Source organism: Tursiops truncatus, chromosome 5, assembly GCF_011762595.2.
Source record: "Tursiops truncatus isolate mTurTru1 chromosome 5, mTurTru1.mat.Y, whole genome shotgun sequence".
NCBI lineage: Eukaryota > Metazoa > Chordata > Mammalia > Artiodactyla > Delphinidae > Tursiops > Tursiops truncatus.
This window is the reverse complement of record NC_047038.1, coordinates 12,325,474-12,334,089: the sequence shown is the minus strand read 5'-3', so window position 1 is coordinate 12,334,089 and position 8,616 is coordinate 12,325,474. Positions and strand designations below refer to the sequence as shown.

The 8,616-nt window shown below is 38.1% G+C and overlaps 1 pseudogene; it reads left to right on the top strand.

Moving 5' to 3' along the window:
- The first annotated feature begins 5,330 nt into the window (after nucleotides 1-5,330).
- On the top strand, nucleotides 5,331-6,742 carry LOC101321162 (catenin alpha-3 pseudogene; annotated as a pseudogene).
- The last annotated feature ends 1,874 nt before the right edge of the window (nucleotides 6,743-8,616 follow it).

Below are 8,616 nucleotides of genomic sequence, written 5' to 3'. Positions count from 1 at the left end.
ATTTGAGGATTTCTTATGCTAGTTTGTAATTTACCAGAGAATCTACAAAATCTATACTTAAACAGGAAGAATATTTTGAGGAACATTGACATTTGCAGATAATTAGAAAGGACAAATTTGAGGCTTATTTTCTATTATGTTTCCCCAAATTGCATATTTCAAGCAATAGGTAGTCAGATTTGTATGTAATGAACAAGTAGAACAAGCAAATGGAATAATAATTCTTGAGGAAGCAGTGATTATATTTAAAATTATGTCAGCCTTGACCACAAGGCCAACAATATGAGCGAGGTAGGTTACCAAGAGGGCATCAAACTTCCCTGCATAGTTATTTAATCATTACTAAGCAGGATGTGTTATATGAGAAGGTCAGAGTCTCTGACTTATTAATACAACTGGGAGAGTTGATTTCTTCTAAGTATGCTCAGCGTACTCACATGGGGCCAAAACCTTGAGTGGAAATCCTGAGAAGAAGGCTTTCTGCCAGAGGAGATTCTGGAAGTTAATGATGACCTATGAGATGTCCCTACATGGTAATAATGGGGTGGCATGAAACTGAATTCATAAGAGAAATGCTTCTGCTAAGAAGAAAAAGAGTATGCAAAATTCTAAGGCACTGGGAAATAAATTAGATTCTTGACCGTTATTCTTCAGTCTTGTTATGGAGAAGGATCTTAAAAGCTTAAAATATTTTATTTTTCTGGTTCACTGAGTACTCTTAATTTTGTTATAATTTTTCTGGCACCCAGTAGAACCTTAACTTAACCAATGGTTCCATTTTACAGCTGAACCACTATATTGTCAACATATTACTTTGTCTTTATTTAAAACATGGAAGCAAAACTATACATGGGAGTGTTATTTATCAAAGATCAATTTTACATTTGTATATCTTGCTCTACAAATATAACAAATAGATACTTTCCATGGCACTTTTTTGTTTTCACTAACAGGAAACAGATTGGATTTGGATTCATGTGACATGAAAGTACTTGGATTTTTAGACAGAAAATTTAGTTGAATATTATCTTAGCTTGGGGTTCCCCCAAAGCAGACACTGAAGCAAAGAGTTGTTTTTATTTGCAAACATCATCCCAGGAAGTGGAAGTGAGGAATAGAGAGGGGGGAAAGCCAGGAAGGAGGAAAAGCCAAACAAAGATGGGTTATTAAGGTTCCAGTAGGTTCCCTTGGCACCTCGTGAGAAACCTTATGAAACATGTTTTAGAAGTTTCCACTCAGGTGCAAAAAAGGTGGAAATGTTTATTTATTGGTCCTCATCATTCACTATTCAATGGTAGTGCTGTAAATTTCTGGGTGGGCACGTTGTGAGATCAAAGTGGGTGCCTGTGGGCTCCCCACACTATAGCTCAGAGAAGCCCAGGAGGAAAGAGTGATGTAGATGGTTCAGGCCTGAGCCAAGGGGTCTGGTGGCTCCCAGGCAAAATAGTGGAAGCCTGTGCAGGGCTGGTGAAGACAGCAGTAGCTGAAATAAGAAGGGCCAAGAATTGGGATGCAAGACGTGCCTAATGCAAATGTTGCCTGTTCTTTAACATAGAAGGAAAATTGTTTACAAAAGCTAAACTGGCAAATTTAGAAGTACTGCAAAACAGATTTTGCAGTGAAATATAGCAGGTAAATATGGCAAAGCTCTAAACTCTGATCATGTCTTCTCATTTTCAATTAATTCCAGTGACCACCTCCTCTTCACCCTGTCCTTAGGGAGCAAACCCAGATTCTTTCATCTCTACCAACATTCCACAAACACCTGGTCCAGAGACCATTTTATATTGTTAAAAATCGTTGAATATCCAAACATGATTGTGTTAATATAGGTTGCACTCATATTAACTGTATTAAGAAATTAAAACAGAAATTGTAATGTGGCTCGAATACATTTAAAAACGAAAACAATAAACATATAACAAGTTTAACAATGATAATATTTTTATGAAAAATAATGCTGTTTCCCAAAACAACAAAAAATAGTTGGAAACAAGAGTTCCAATGAAACAAGAGTCTCATTTTCCCACAGTCTCTTTACAAATTTCTTTAATGTCAAGATTTATAGAAGACATTTGGTTTCTCATATCTGCTCTGCATTCAGTCAATTGAGGTATTACATGGTATGTATCCCCTAGAAAATGCCATCATATACTCATGAGAGAATGAAAAAGGCAAATGACATCTTAGTATTATTATGAAAATTGTTTTGTCCTTGTAGATTCCCTGGAATGATCTTAGAGACCCCCAGAGGTTTTGGATGCCACTTAGAGGAGCCAGTGGTCTATACATATACATATAGCCCAATCTGCCTCATTTCTTAGTAAACCTTATGGTACTGCCATAGTGAATATTACCATTGCCCACAAGCAGCCTCTAGACTTCTGCATCCAAACGTTCCACCCACCTTCCCGTCTCCCCATCTTTCTTTATACTATTGGTGCTTGTCTAAATCCTCTCAATTCCCTTTAGGAAATTATCCACAATACTTCTATTTAGCAAGCATCATTTTCTTCCTGCATATAACTTATTTTTGTTTTTGCCCCCCTTATTACTTTACTTTAAAGGCTCCGTACCCTCTAACTGATGTTGGTTGGTCAATAAATAGCTGTTGAAAATATGATATGAGTGTTTAGTGTGTCGTTTACCTGTCTTACAGTTTATAGCACGTGGAACAATAAACCTTTCCGTTTTCTCATCTATGCATTTCGTTTCTGGTGACTTTACTATTATAGATTGAGGCTTCAGAAAGCTGTAAAAGAAGACTCACATGTGTAAGTTCATCTGGCTTGCCAAATGATGCAGCTGGATAACACATCTCTTTTGTCCTTATGCCTATCCAATTATTGTTCTATACTACTTAGACCAGACAGTTTTGTTTGACAGAGGTTAAGTGAGGACTGGGGAAGGCAGCCTATTCAACGCAAAGGCAATATTGTACTTTGTAATTAGTAACTACGTATCTCTCACCAGTTGTCAGGGATGGCTGATCTTGGGTTTTTGCAGGAGACTGAAATACTATTGAACTTGTGAGTGAAAGGATTAATTTACACACTGTGGCCCTGCTGATGCATAGTATGGCTCAGACTCTGACGAACATTGTCAGGTAGTTGGTACCTGGTGGCATAGACCAGGGACTACCTGGCAACATAGATTTCCAGTTTTTCCTTATTTGAATAGCTGAAGGTAGCTGAATTTAAAAGGAAGATGACTCTATTGCCCCGTAATTCAAAGATTGCCTTATTATGACCATCTAAGTGTTTATATCTATATTATTTTCTTCCTTCTCATGCACAAGTCCTACAACCTTAGAGATATATATATATATATATATATATATATATATTCTTAATAACATAGAAAGGGAAATATATTTGTATATATTGTCCCTGTCTGACTGTGAAAGGCCAGTTTTAAAACTTAAAAGCCCTTTAATCAAGAACTAGCTAGACTGAAATTTTGGCATAGCTGAATGCAATAAGCTTGTAAGTGCCACATTTTCCACAAGTGATCTTCCCTGCCTGTACATTAATCCTTCTTACATTCACTTTACACAGAAGGTGCACCTCAGTGAATCTGGATACTAATTAATTTCAAAGCTGTAATGCACAGCAAAGGGATATATCTTTAAAATAACTAGATTAGGGCTTCCCTGGTGGTGCAGTGGTTGAGAGTCCGCCTGCCGTTGCAGGGGACACGGGTTCGTGCCCCGGTCCGGGAAGATCCCACATGCCGCGGAGCGGCTGGGCCCGTGAGCCATGGCCGCTGAGCCTGTGCGTCTCCGCAACGGAGAGGCCACAACAGTGAGAGGCCCGTGTACCGCAAAAAATAAATAAATTAATTAAATAAAATAAAATAACTGGATTAGTTAGATTAAGTGACAATTCAATAGAAAAGGAACTTTCAAATCCCATTTAAATATAAGATTAAAAGATGCAAATTCATCTGTAGAGAAAAGCCTTACTGACTTCAGATACACACAGTGACAGGTCAGAAAAGATATCTCAGTGTTGTTTTGGTTAATATGTTTGTTTGCGTAGTTCTAAGCATGTGCTGCTCTAGCTTGGGCATTTGGATCCTCTCAGGTCCTTTAATGAAATTTATTCTCTTAAAATATCAATAGACTCACCAAAAAGGATTGTTTTATTCATTTTAAAATACTCCTGATGCAAATATTATGGGAAAGTAGGACTTTGGTGGGGGGTAAAGAGAAACAAGCTGAGAGAAATATAAGCAGTGTTTTATTATTGTCTCTGATTTTCAGTAAATTAACAAATATTTCTTTGTCCCACTCTTTTGCGTTTTTTAGCTTACTGTCTCTAGTATGTCATCTCCCACAATTCAAGTATCTTAGTAAAACCATTGTTCCATTTTTAAACTATTTTTCACTGTCTCTTACCTTTCTTGTATCCTTTCCTTTTAACTCAGCTTTACTCTAATGGTCAACCGTGATAGTTACTCCTTTGTGTATATCATCAACTCCCCTGTCCCTCTTTTACTTGGTTTTACTCTCCTGGCTAAACCACAGCCCTGGTTAAATCCAGTTCTTTACTTTCTCTGTACTTTCCCCTGCTCAGCTGATATATACACATATGTCTCAATTTAAATGAATAGTAGTTTACCTCAAGAGGCCCTTAGAGAGTTGCAGTAATCATTCTGTATTTCCCAAGTCACTTCCCAGTCCAACTCTCCTCAATAAGTATTTCATGTCTTCTTTCTCCTCAGTTCTTCCAATACTTTTTCCATCATCTTTAACCTCAGATTTTACCTTGTAATTAGAAAATGGAAGCTATCAGAAGAGAACTTCCACCAAGGTAGCTACACACCTGCCATACCTGTGCCCATATTCCCTACCTTTCTTCTGATACTACAGATGAGTCGTCTGTGCTCTGAGCTAACACCAAGTACTACTCTTGTGCACTAGATATCGGCTTTCTTGTCTACTGAATTACAACTGTCTCTTCGCTCATCATATCCTCAGATTTCTTTCTCTATTGGATGACTACCATTAGCACACAAATATGCTGATATTTCTTCTATTTGAAAAGAACCCTTGCTTGATTAGCAAGCTCTGTATTGCTAAAAGCAATGGCCAGTTCTCACCCTTCATCTTATTTTATCCATCAGTAGCATTTGCTCTAGTTGATCACTCTCTCCTCCTTGAAACATTTACTTCCCTTTCTCTTAATTCTTCTTCTGTCTTGATGCCTGTTAGTTTTCAGTCTTCTTTTCTAGGTCTCGAGTACTCTGTCCATGGACTTTTCTCCTCTATACTTTTTCCCTTGGTGATCTAATTATTTCCTAAGGTTTTAAATCCCATCTCTGCACCCATGGATCCGAAATATATATCTCTGTCTCTGCTGCTGCTGAAAGGTAACTATACAGTATTTCTTGCTGGTGATTAGGAATTCATAGCATTAAGACAGATATAACAGAGCTTTCTGGCTGGCGAATACATGGAGAACTGGGGAGAATGGTGCACCTGGAGAGGTCATGGAAGCTCTGTACCCTTTCCCCAGACCTTAACCATATGCATCTCTTTTATCTGGGTGTTCCTCAGTTATAAAAGTTAAATCTCAGAGTCATATCCTAGAAGATGTACCATAGCCTTGAGAGACCAGGATGCTGATAATTTAGACCATTCTGCAGGTGCTATCAGAGGATGGGCAGCAAGAGTTGCTCACATTGTCATAGGGAAAATGGACAGGTAGGAGCCAGGGTCTTTTACTGAAAGTATGATGAGAAATGCTAACATCCTTACAAGTACTGCATGCAGTTCTTGAGTTTGTAACACAAGTGAGTATTGCCTTGGAAGTCTTAAGTAAAAACTCTTTGGATGTGTTTGATGATAATCAATTTTTGGAACTATCGAAGAATATCTTTGATGCAATTCATGATATAAAATGTTCAGTCATGGTTATTTGAACCCCAGAGGAACTGGAGGATGTTTCTGACCTGGAAGGGGATCACGAGGTCTACAGTTACACCAGCATTCAGCATTCACACCGAAGGGAAAACTGACGGAGCTAAGATGACTCAAACACCTGAGGCAGAAAAGGAAAAAAGTGCTGAGCAAGTTGCTGATTTCAAGAAATTGAAGAGTAAGCTGTATGTTGAGATTGAGATATGGACGATACAAGCAATGATATTGTTCTGACCAAGAAATTGTGTATGATCATAGTGGAGATGACAGACTTCGCAAGGGGCAAAGGACTACCAAAGCATGCAACTGATGTGATCTATGCAGCTAAAATGATATCAGAATCAGTGTCAAGGATGGATGTCCTCTCTTGGCAGGTTGCCAACCAGTTTCCAGCTCCATCATGCAAACAGTACTTGTTGGATTACTGGAACAGATGAAGTTCTACTATCACCAAATGAAAGTCGGCAGTCAAGTTAAAGCTGAGATCTACAACCTAGGAGGGAGAGCTAATCATGGCAGCTTTGGACAGTGTCACCTCCCTGATCCAAGCAGTCAAAAATTTAACGAACACTGTAGTTCAAACCATGAAGATGTCTACATTGCCTCAACCAACATTATCTGAATTCAGAGTCCTGCTGGGCCCTGGCACCCAGTTGTGATGCAGAGAATGAAGGCCCTGAAAAAATAATTAAATAAAAATCCTTGATTAAAAGAGAGAAGCCAGAGTAAATGTGTGCAGCTGTTGGATGAGACTCAGCAAAGAAAAATGTCTACCCAGTGCAAGGAATGAGTGAATTTAGAGGAAGACATATCTACTGAAACAACTCTTCGACTCTAGTCCCTTTATTACAAAACCCTGGCTAAACTTACTACTTTTTTTTGCATTTGATTAGTTCTGCAGGTTCACCGACTCTTAGAGTTTAACCCTCAAATAACATGAACCATTGCAAGCTGAACCAAAATGAACAATGTATATTTGGGATCATGTCATTGTCATCTCTGTATGGTCAGCACCTAGTAAGTAATCAGTATATGCTTGTGGAATGAATGAAACCTTTCAGATGTTGTTCAGCCTTTCCCATCACAGAGAATTTTTTACATTCATTGCAGAACGGACATAGGAGACTCAAGTGAGTCATCTGTAATAACTTAAGTACACTGGCCCTTCTCATTTTGAATTAAAACATTGACAGGAGCTCTTGAGTTGGTTTTCAATGGAAACAAAGACTTCATTAAATGGTTTCCCATTTAATCTCCAGGATTTCTTTACCTGACCTAACCTGGCAGACATGTGTGCTTCCTGCTGTAGGAAAAAGAAAAAGAATCAGTCTTTAGATATCTGTACCTATTGTCAACTGATTGGGTTAACAACCATCAGAAATTAACCAAGCTTGAGCAGTCAAGCAACTTCCTGGATTTTGAAAGTCAGCCTTGATTACAAACAAAGCAATTTATTAACATTACAAAGGTTACAATGAGTTTTGATGCAACAGATATGCCTTTTAAAGTTCCACTGTGTTCAGCAGTTCTGCATGTTGAGTATTGGGTTTAAATGGGTTCACCAGAATATATATGTGAAGGAAGAGTTATCACCCACTGGGGAAATGGGGCATCTAACTATATATATCCCTGAGTGAGTTATGATAACAGAAGTGTAAGGAGTTCCACATGACTCTAAAACTCCATCTGTGTCAGGTTGCAGTTGTAATTAAAAGGAAAAGACCACTCTGAAAAACCTTTCGGCATTGAATAAAATATAACAGTGAATTGTACCGTTGAACTATGAAGTAGAGTTCATGGCAATGAGCTGGAGTGATTTTAATAACGTTCTTTCAAATAAAAGTCACTGAATTAAAAAAAACACATACAATATGATTACTTTTTATTCCCTTTCTCCCACATATGTTTATGTAGTTCAGAGTCATTGCTGTTAATGCGCTGTGTTTTATTTTCCCTGTCAACTCTAGGGACACTGATGTTTCTTTTTTTATTTTTCTGGGATATCTGGCTCAGGGAAGGGAAGAGAGAGTAGTGGGAAAGAACAGAGGAGCAAAAGAGAGAAATTAAAGGAGGCTCTTGGTCAATTTTAGGAACTGAATAATTGCTCTGGTAAAAAGAGGAGACATGTTTGACACTTGTTTTGACCAATGATTTCATATAGTCACAGTTAATAGGGAGAAAACATCCACAGACAATTCTAAAAGGATACAAAGTTATGAAATTTCAACATTACTAAGCATATTCGTGCACACAGGTTAGTCAAACAACGATGGGACAGAGATCATTTGATTACAATAACATGCTCATATCTTTAATTTACTTACATATTACAAAGTAATAAAAGTCTATGATGTTTTATTTTCTTACAGAGAAAAGATATTAGTTCACGTTCTCACATTTTCCAAGCCGCTTTAGGGGCCTTTGGACAGTTCTGTCACAATTCTCATAGTTTTAATTCCTCTTTGAGGGGGAGGGAATTTAAGATTTAGTGAGCGGACCCATCCTCTAGGCTACTCTGTTTCCCTGTTTTGCTCTGCTTATGATGATGAGTTGAACTACTCTGGCCTTTTTTCCTAGTGTGCTGTCATAGACAGCCATTCATACAATCAGTGAGCCTCTTCCAGTGGTTTTCCTGCCTTACTGACCAGCCCAGATAGTTCCTCAGTACTGCCGCACCAGCACCAATGCTAATT